Source organism: Bidens hawaiensis, unplaced genomic scaffold (genome assembly GCF_021521415.1).
Source record: "Bidens hawaiensis isolate Kalapana, Puna unplaced genomic scaffold, B.hawaiensis_p1.1 tig00000369_1, whole genome shotgun sequence".
NCBI classification, from domain to species: Eukaryota; Viridiplantae; Streptophyta; class Magnoliopsida; order Asterales; family Asteraceae; genus Bidens; species Bidens hawaiensis.
This window is the reverse complement of record NW_027491028.1, coordinates 2,138,732-2,147,581: the sequence shown is the minus strand read 5'-3', so window position 1 is coordinate 2,147,581 and position 8,850 is coordinate 2,138,732.

The window sequence follows — 8,850 nt, the reverse complement described above, 5'->3', positions numbered from 1 at the left end:
GCTTTAACAACTCAAACTTCTTCTCTTTCACACTTTCTTTCCAAACAATCTTCCCAATTATTCTTGCCATATTGTCATCACTCCTATTAATCAATCCCAATTTAGCCAAATCCTTCACCTCACACTCAGGCAAGGTATTGAGCGATCTCAACGTCCTCTTAAAATACTGAATCCCATCAAAGCGTTTAATCACAAATAACATTAACTGCTCATCATACAGCCAGCAAATAATACCCTTCTTTGACTCAGCATACCCCTTGATATTGTAACTCTTTTTGAACATCGTTGGAACCGCTGGCTTCTTTGTCTTAACAAACCACTGAGTGTAGCCTTCTTTCCATCTCAGCTGTTCTTCCCACTCAGACTCATCAGACACATCCATATCTTGACTCACATTCACCTTGTCAACATCTAGAATATCATGTTCTACACTATCATCCACAGTCTCACCTTCTTCTATCTCACTATCAATCACAATCTGTTCTCCTATCTTTTCAATCCCATCAATAGTTAACACATCATCTGTTAAATCATCGTCATCACCCAACGTTTCCTCATCATCAACAACCACGACATTTTCACCACCTGATCCACCTGATGTACCAGTTGACTCCCCCTGAGATGTGAAAGTCCCAAGAGTTTGTTCAGTTCTTGGCAACTCACCACCTGCACCTTTCGATGCATTGGGATCATCGTCTCTATCTTGTCTCTTCTTGGTTCTCAACTCGTCGCCCTTGCAGCTCGTCTCCCCCTGAGATGCTAAGAACTCTTTAAGAGCATAAAATAATTTACTGTGTTCAACAAGGAGGGACGATTGGATCTGATTTTCTACTACAAGTCGCTGGATAGCTTGAGTCTAGATTAGATTGATTCTTGACTGTTTAGCAACTACCCGTTCAAGAGCCGCTATCCATTCAGAATCAGACAAGGTAGCATCAAAATCAAAACGCATGTGAGAAACGTCTTGAGCATAAGGTGGAGGTATTCCCAAACTAGCTGGAGTATCAGAAGTAGTCTGAAAAGTAACTGCGGGTGGTATTGAAACAGGCAACCCCGCAGTAGCAACCAACGTTGACTCAACAAATCTTGCAACAACCTCCGATGGAGTGACAGTAGGAGGTGGCAAGGAGACTATCTCTGGAGCAGAAAACTGAAACGTGGTTGGTGGAATACCAAATGATGATGACGTTGTCACCACAGGAACACTTGAGACAATCGGTACTGTCACAGACATAGAAGCAGGAACCATAGTCATACCAGATAACGAGGGTGGAGAGAAACGAACCACCCTTGAGCTTTCACCAACTCCCGAACTTTCACCAGCTCTGACCTTCTTCGATCTTCGTACCAACTTGTCTAACTCCTCCTCATAGTCAGATTCACTGTCATCCGAGTCTTTCTTTCTCTTGCCATGTATTCTTTCTTGTCTGACCAGAATCTGTTGTGCTTCAGCAATATCTTCAGTGGAGGAGTCAGAGTCGGTTCCCTCAGAATTCGCCACAGACGTAGCAACCATAGAAACATTCACACCAAATGCCTCATCTACTGGAGCTCGAACCTCAGCAGCTGGATCAATTTTTTCCATCTCAAAGAACCCTTGCCCTCCAAAGGCTGCTTCAAGATCGACCTGTTCTTCCGGAGCTGCAATAGGATCAGCAGGCAGTGCATGCTGTACCACAGGTGGTGGTTGAACCACAGGAGGTGGTTGAGGAACATTAGCCTGTTGCGGTGCCGGGTCACGAAATTCATCTCCTGGAGGAGCAATATAAGCAGGATTCACCAAATAACCAAACAATGCAGTGTGCCGCGGACGAAGCTCTGGTTTGCTACGAGCACTTGACGACCTACATTGCGCAAAGATTCTCTTACTTACACTCTCAACATAACGGATAGGACTTCGTTGAGGTAGCGTATGGGCTACATGATTCAAAATCATCTGTAAAAATCTCGGGTACATTAAAAATCTTTCCCTGGCGACCGCGCGTCTCTGACGATCAATTTCATAAAACACCATCTGACTAAAGCTGTATGGCTTGTTGTAAGTCAGGGCTGTCATTGCAGATTGCATCGTTGCCCCCATACCGTCTGTACCAGCTTTACGACCAGACATGCACACTATCATCACGTGTATCAGAAAACGCTACTGATCTAATAAAAATCCCTTTCTCCTTTGAGTGTCACCCAACGGACCCGAATAACCCATACGTAGAAACGCACCATCTCTGAATGGAGCCGGAAAATCTGTTGGATCATTTGTAGTTTCAACCCCGAACTGCAAAGCGACCCTTATTTGATCTGCAGAGAACTGTACCACTTGATTGTTCACTTTAGCGCGCATAACCGGAGGATCAACTCTACAGTCATATTCTACCGTTCGCCATAAGTCTTCAATATTTGGTAGAGAAATGGGGAGAGTAGTCGTGATGGCGTGAAAAATACGTGAGTGAACGAGGAATGATATGATCTCACGATAGTCGTCTATACCACTAGCATCCGGATCCAAAGTGATATACATGTTGTGACCCGGAAAGAACTGTCGGTTGTTGTCACCACCTTCGTCACCACCCGCACCACCAGCCCCTGCCACAGCAGCCATATCTGCACAACAAACGGTCTAAGTTAGAACATTGACGTAGCAGATCATAACTTCGCCTGTTACCATGAGCAAAGTTATGATAACATCTCATGTGCAGGCGAAGTTAGCCATATGGCGAAGTTGAGTACAACTTCGCCCTACACCCTAACTTCGCCTGAGAACAGACCAGAAATTTTAAATAATATAAGCTTGAACAGGCAAAGTTATACCTAAGGCGAAGGTAAGTATAACTTCTCCTAACCCTAACTTTGCCTGAATCTGAAACGGCGTATTATTATGATCCGATCAAGGTGTTGTCTGAAGTATTTGAGAATCAAAACATGAAAGGATAGTTCTATTGAGATCTAGAAGACTAAATGGGTTACAAACACAGTAGAAACAGATAGTTAATCGGGTGTTTAAAGGGTTGCACAAACTATGTCACAAATCAGACCACAAAGGTTTCTGATTAACACCATTAACATGAATTACAGGTTAAACCGATCCTACACACCTTTAACACGGATAAGAAACAGATAATATTGAGGTTCGATTCAAGGTATAAGTTCACCGAGGGTAGTAGTGTGGGTATAAGTTCGCCGAGTGTTTGATAGTTTGGAAAGTGTTTGACCAAGTTGATCCCTTATATAGGTTTGAAAATACATGGGCGAAGTTAAGGATAACTTCGCCCCTGTGACAACTTCGCTGGTCAACTTCGCTGTGATAATAACTTCGCCTGAACCAACTTCTTAAAAAACAACATCGCTTTAAATTAGATTAAAGAGAAGGAATCAAAACTAGTAACCAAGTGTTTATTAAAACGTACCAAGGTATGAAACATAAAATAAAGTAAAGATAATTAATTAAACGGGATCAAATTTCAGTCTTGACGAGGACCTGCATGTTTTAGAAAAGATCCGAACAGGAATCATACTAATTAAGTGGCTGTCACATAGATCCATGTTCATCGATATTATGACATAAAGAAACAGGTTGTAAGCAGGTATAAAACTTAGTATGATTTTCATCGCTTCTGTGATACGGATTAGGTTCAATTAAGCTCAAACTCTAGATGGACATCACATGAGAGATTGTGATGCCTCCTATCTGTTCACAAAGCGTATTTGGCTTTCCCCAAGTCACCCCGAGTTGACTTCGACCCGTAGTGTCTGATTAAACAGTAAGCACACATCGATCTTTAGAGTCTTCTTCCCGTTTTCTTTCTTGCTTCTTTATTGATATTTGAAACAGCATAAGCTTCAGAAGGCTTAACAACATATATTTTTTTATTTTAATAAAGACATTAATACAGCTTCACATTATAGACAACTGCAAGTCCCGAATCTGGATCACTGCAGGTACTTGACACTATCTTCTCGGGAATCAGAACACTCACGGGCTCGTGTATGACTGGGTAATCACTTTTCTGCCTATCATTCGGAAAGATGTATATGGAGACATGCACAACTCAGAATGATTCTCCACATTAAATCGAGGAGATTTAGTTTGTATCACTTCTACTTTTACGCACCATAGAAAGCTATCATAACATACAATGGTTGTTCTAGAGTCTTTTAGGCCTAATAACTTCACCAGTTAAGCACACAGAATTAGTTTTTCTATCACTTTCCATGGTTGGCTCAATTTTCTTTTAAACATTGTATTGAAACTTCTTACGAAGTTATAGACTTGAAAAATTATATCATCTCCCTAAAAAAAATTAAATTCTATCGCCCCGATCAAGTCAAAGTCTTCAGGTAAACGGCTATCCTGAAGATCTAATGGATCAGCTGGACCGACCACATACGAGTATGTGTCCTTCTAACTAAGTATGAACGACTATTTTTCAGCGAAAGAATAAAAACCCATCATAAACCGCCCCGGTCACTTTCAGTCATCTGGTTAATGGCTATCCTCATAATCTACTAGTAGAAGTAATGACCAAACATATCCGAAGATGTGTCATTCAAACTAAAGAAACCGACATAATTCTAAGCGATAGTGATGTTTTTTTTAATAGAACGGAAAACAAGGTTACTCGGGATTGATCATCCCATTAAGCTCAACAAGATTTTGAAAACGGGATCGGTCAAACGCTTTAGTAAAAAGATCGGCGAAATTATCCGAAGAATCAACCTTTTCAAGCACAATTAATTTCTTCTCAGCACAATCACGTATAAAATGATGACGAATGTCAATATGTTTAGTTTTGCTGTGTTTGACGGTATTGTTAGTTACTGAGATTGCAGCAGTGTTATCAATGCAAATAGGAGTTTGAGTGAAATTCAGACCATAATCGCGCAAATGTTGTTATATCCATAGAACCTGGGAGCAGCAGTTTGATGATGCCATATACTCTGCTTCGCAGGTGGAAATGGCTACTGAGGTCTGCTTCTTGCACTGCCACGACACCAATCTTCCTCCCAGAAACTGACATCCACCGGTTGTTGACTTCCTGTTCTGATTGCAACCTCCATAGTCAGAATCTGTGTAAGCTACCAAATCCAGTTCTCCCCCTTTCGTATACCACAATCCCAACTTAGGCTTGCCTTTGAGATACCGCAATATTCTCTTCACTCCCTTCATGTGAGATTCCTTCGAGCTTGCCTGAAAAAAGCACAAAGACAAACTGCAAACATAATATCAGGTCTAGATGCAGTTAGATACATTAAAGAACCTATGATTGCTCGATATTGGGTGGGATCAACGTCTTCATCACTGTCAGAATCAGCACCCAGTTTGTGGTTGACGCAAACTGGAGTATCAAATGGGGTGCTATCGTCCATCTTGAAGCATTTGAGCACATCATGGACATATTTTGTTTGATGAATAAACATCCCATCTTTCTTCTGATGCAATCCCAAAAAGAAAGTTAATTCGCCCATGGCGCTCATTTCAAACCTCTTTTTCATGACTGCTTCAAAATCCTGACACATGGCGACTTTTGATGCAGCAAAAATGATGTCGTCCACATAGACTTGAACTAGTAGAAAATCTCCCCCTTTTCTCTTGACAAACAGCGTGCTATCGATCTTTCCTCTTTCGAACCCATTATCAAGCAAGTAATCGGACAAGGTTGCGTACTAGGCACGACGTGCCTGATGTAGCCCATATAAAGCTTTACTAAGTTTGTACACATGATCAGGAAAATCTGGATCAGGGAATCTCGGAGGTTGTTCAACATACACCACCTCATCGACTTTACCATTTAAAAAGGCACTTTTCACATCTAACTGGAACACTTTCATCTCTTTGTGTGCAGCAAATGCCAAAAATAGTCGAATTGCCTCCAATCTTGACACAGGAGCAAACACTTCGTTATAATCGATTCCTTCTTGATGATTAAACCCTTTTACTACCAGCCTTGCCTTGTTCCGTATGATTATCCCTTTCTCATCTCTCTTACATTTAAAAACCCACTTTGTACCGATAGCATTTACTTTCTGTGGTTTTTCAACTAATTTCCATACTTCCATCTTTTCAAACTGTGCTAATTCTTCTTGCATGGCTTCGACCCATGAGCTATCCTTTAGAGCCATTTGATAATTCTTTGGTTCAATCTGGCTTATGAAGAAGGTGTGCAAGCATTCATTTATGATACCCGTGTCTTTAATGCTTGCATAAACACATGTGTGTTCATCCAAACTTCTTCTTGTTTGAACACCCAGACAGATTACCTATCACGTTCTCCAAAGAGTGATTTTTGTGAATTCCAGTAGTCTGAACCGGACCGACTTCCAGATTGTTTTCTAAATTTGAAGAGAGTTCATCAGTGTGTGATTGATGTTGAGTGTGAAATGGATTGAAGAATTCTTCTTCAGTTGAGGCAGCAGGAGTATCAACGGCACTTGACGAGGTAGGTTGACTTTCATCGTATTGCGGACGTTGCACAATATTTTCCTCCTCGTCATACAGAATCTGTGAAGCAAGTTTCTCATTAACTTCTGCAAAATCCAAGTAAGGCACATTAAAAGATTTGAATAGTTTATCATAGTCGAAAGCTTCAACGGGTCCCATGCTAGGCCTTGGTGATTTGTAACTCGTAATGTCAGTGTTACATACCACCTCAACCTTGTTGTTCGATAAATTAAAGACTCTTCTGTTGGGTGTCCCAACAACATATCCGACTAAAATACCTTCGTCGGCTATCTCACCAAATTTTGAGTTTGTCTTTAATATCGAACATGGGGACCCGAAAGGTTCGAGACCATTCAAGTTTGGCTTTCTACCATGCATAAGTTCATAACAAGTTTTATTTAATCTTTTAACAGTTAAAACACGATTAAGGATATAACAGGCTGTGGTAACAACCTCAGCCCAGAACACCACGGGAAGTTTAGCATCTGCCAGCATGGTTCTGGCTCCTTCGATTAGCGTTCTATTCTTCCTCTCAGCTACCCCATTTTGTTGCGGAGTATACGGGGCGCTGTACTGATGTTCTATCCCTTTCTGTAAGCAGAACATCTCCATCTGATAGTTCTTAACCTTTCTCCCAATAATATTTTCACTCCTGATGTACTTAACCTTTCTCCTAATAATATTTTCAACCTTGGTAATCAAGTTAATTACCAACTGAACTGTCTCATCTTTTGCCTTCAGAAAGTATACCCAAGAGTATCGAGAGTAATCATCTGTTACAACCAAGCAGTATGACGTTCCACCTAGACTCTTTACATTCACAGGACCAAAGAGATCCATGTGTAGTAGGTCTAGGGTGCTGACAATTGAGTTAACCTTCTTGGAGTGATGAGGCTTTTTGTGTTGCTTTCCTTTCTTGCACGACAAGCATTGATCTTCAAAGTTAAAATTCTTTAAGGGAACTCCAAGTACCAGCCGATTCTTGACAATGTAATTCATTTTGCGAAGATGTATATGTCCCATTCTTCGATGCCATAACTCTGACTCCGACTCAGTTGCCTTTGACAGAAGACATGACTCTTCTGTTGTCATCTCAGTTGACCTCATATCCATCACATACGTGTTCTTTTCTCTTGGAGCTTTCATCACCACCCAGGCCTCTGGTATCTTGAAACCAGGATAAAGAACGATTGCCTCATTTTTAGTAAAATGCACCGTGTATTCTTTGTCACAAATCTGAGACACACTCAACAAGTTATGCTTCAACTCTTCCACAAAATTCACCTTCTCTAACTTCATTCTTCCATTAGTCACAGTTCCAATACCACTGATTCTACCTCCACTCTCTCCAGCGAAACTAACCCTTCTTCCTTGAACAGATTTCCAGTCACGTAACAAATTCTTGTTACCAGTCATGTGCCGGGAACAGCCAATGTTAACAACCCACAGATTGTTTACAGCCCTGTTTGACTGTTCCTGCACAATTAAAGAAATAGATTAAAATCTGGGGACCCAAGACCTACTGGTCTTGGGTCGATTAAATCTGTTGACCGGCATCCAGTACTTTGGTTGCCCAAAGTCAGTTTGAGAATGGCTTCTGTAAGTTCTGAAAGGAATCCTTCTAGAGGACTGGCTATGAGGCCATCCAAACCTTAGTGAATTGACTGAATTATAATTGTTGGTTTGAAGGTTAATTGGGAAAAAATGAGACCGATTTCGTTGAGATCTTGGATTAGTCCAATATCTGAAATTTGGTGTGTTCGCATTCGTTTTATTCTCAGTTTTTGGAGGCCTCATACCTTTAAATTTTCTCTGTTTTAGAGGACAATCAGCAATAAGGTGTCCTACTTGATTCAATCTGAAACAACTTCTGTTTTGAACTTTCGTCTCAATAGTTGTTGCAGATGTCGAGGTTGCATTACTACTCGTTTGTCTAACATATGGTGGGACAAACGGATTTAGGGAAGAATTCTTTTCACCGGGCTTATGTCCCTCCCCACGTTTTAGTAACACTACCTCTTCTTTTATCTCACCCAATTCGGATGACTTGTCCGAATTTGATGAGACAGAGCTAGGGACAGAGATCGCAACGTTAGAACCTGACTTACTCGTCTCGCTCTTATTAACTTCAGTTTCTTTTGTAGAAATTTTGATTGGAACTGTTTGACTAATCTCAACATTCGCAGATTGCTTATTACTAGGATTATAAGTATAGTTATTGTTATACGGTGGTGGAACTTCAGAAAATCCAATTCCCCCTTTGTTAACTGGGGAACGTTGAACACTTATGATGTGATCAAGCATTGCTAAAGAATTTCTAAATTGTTAATTTTTCTGTTTAGTTCCACCACTTTTACCTGTTAATCAGCTATCTGTTTATCTTTTTCAGCAATTAGTTTGGTTTTTTCTTCTAACAC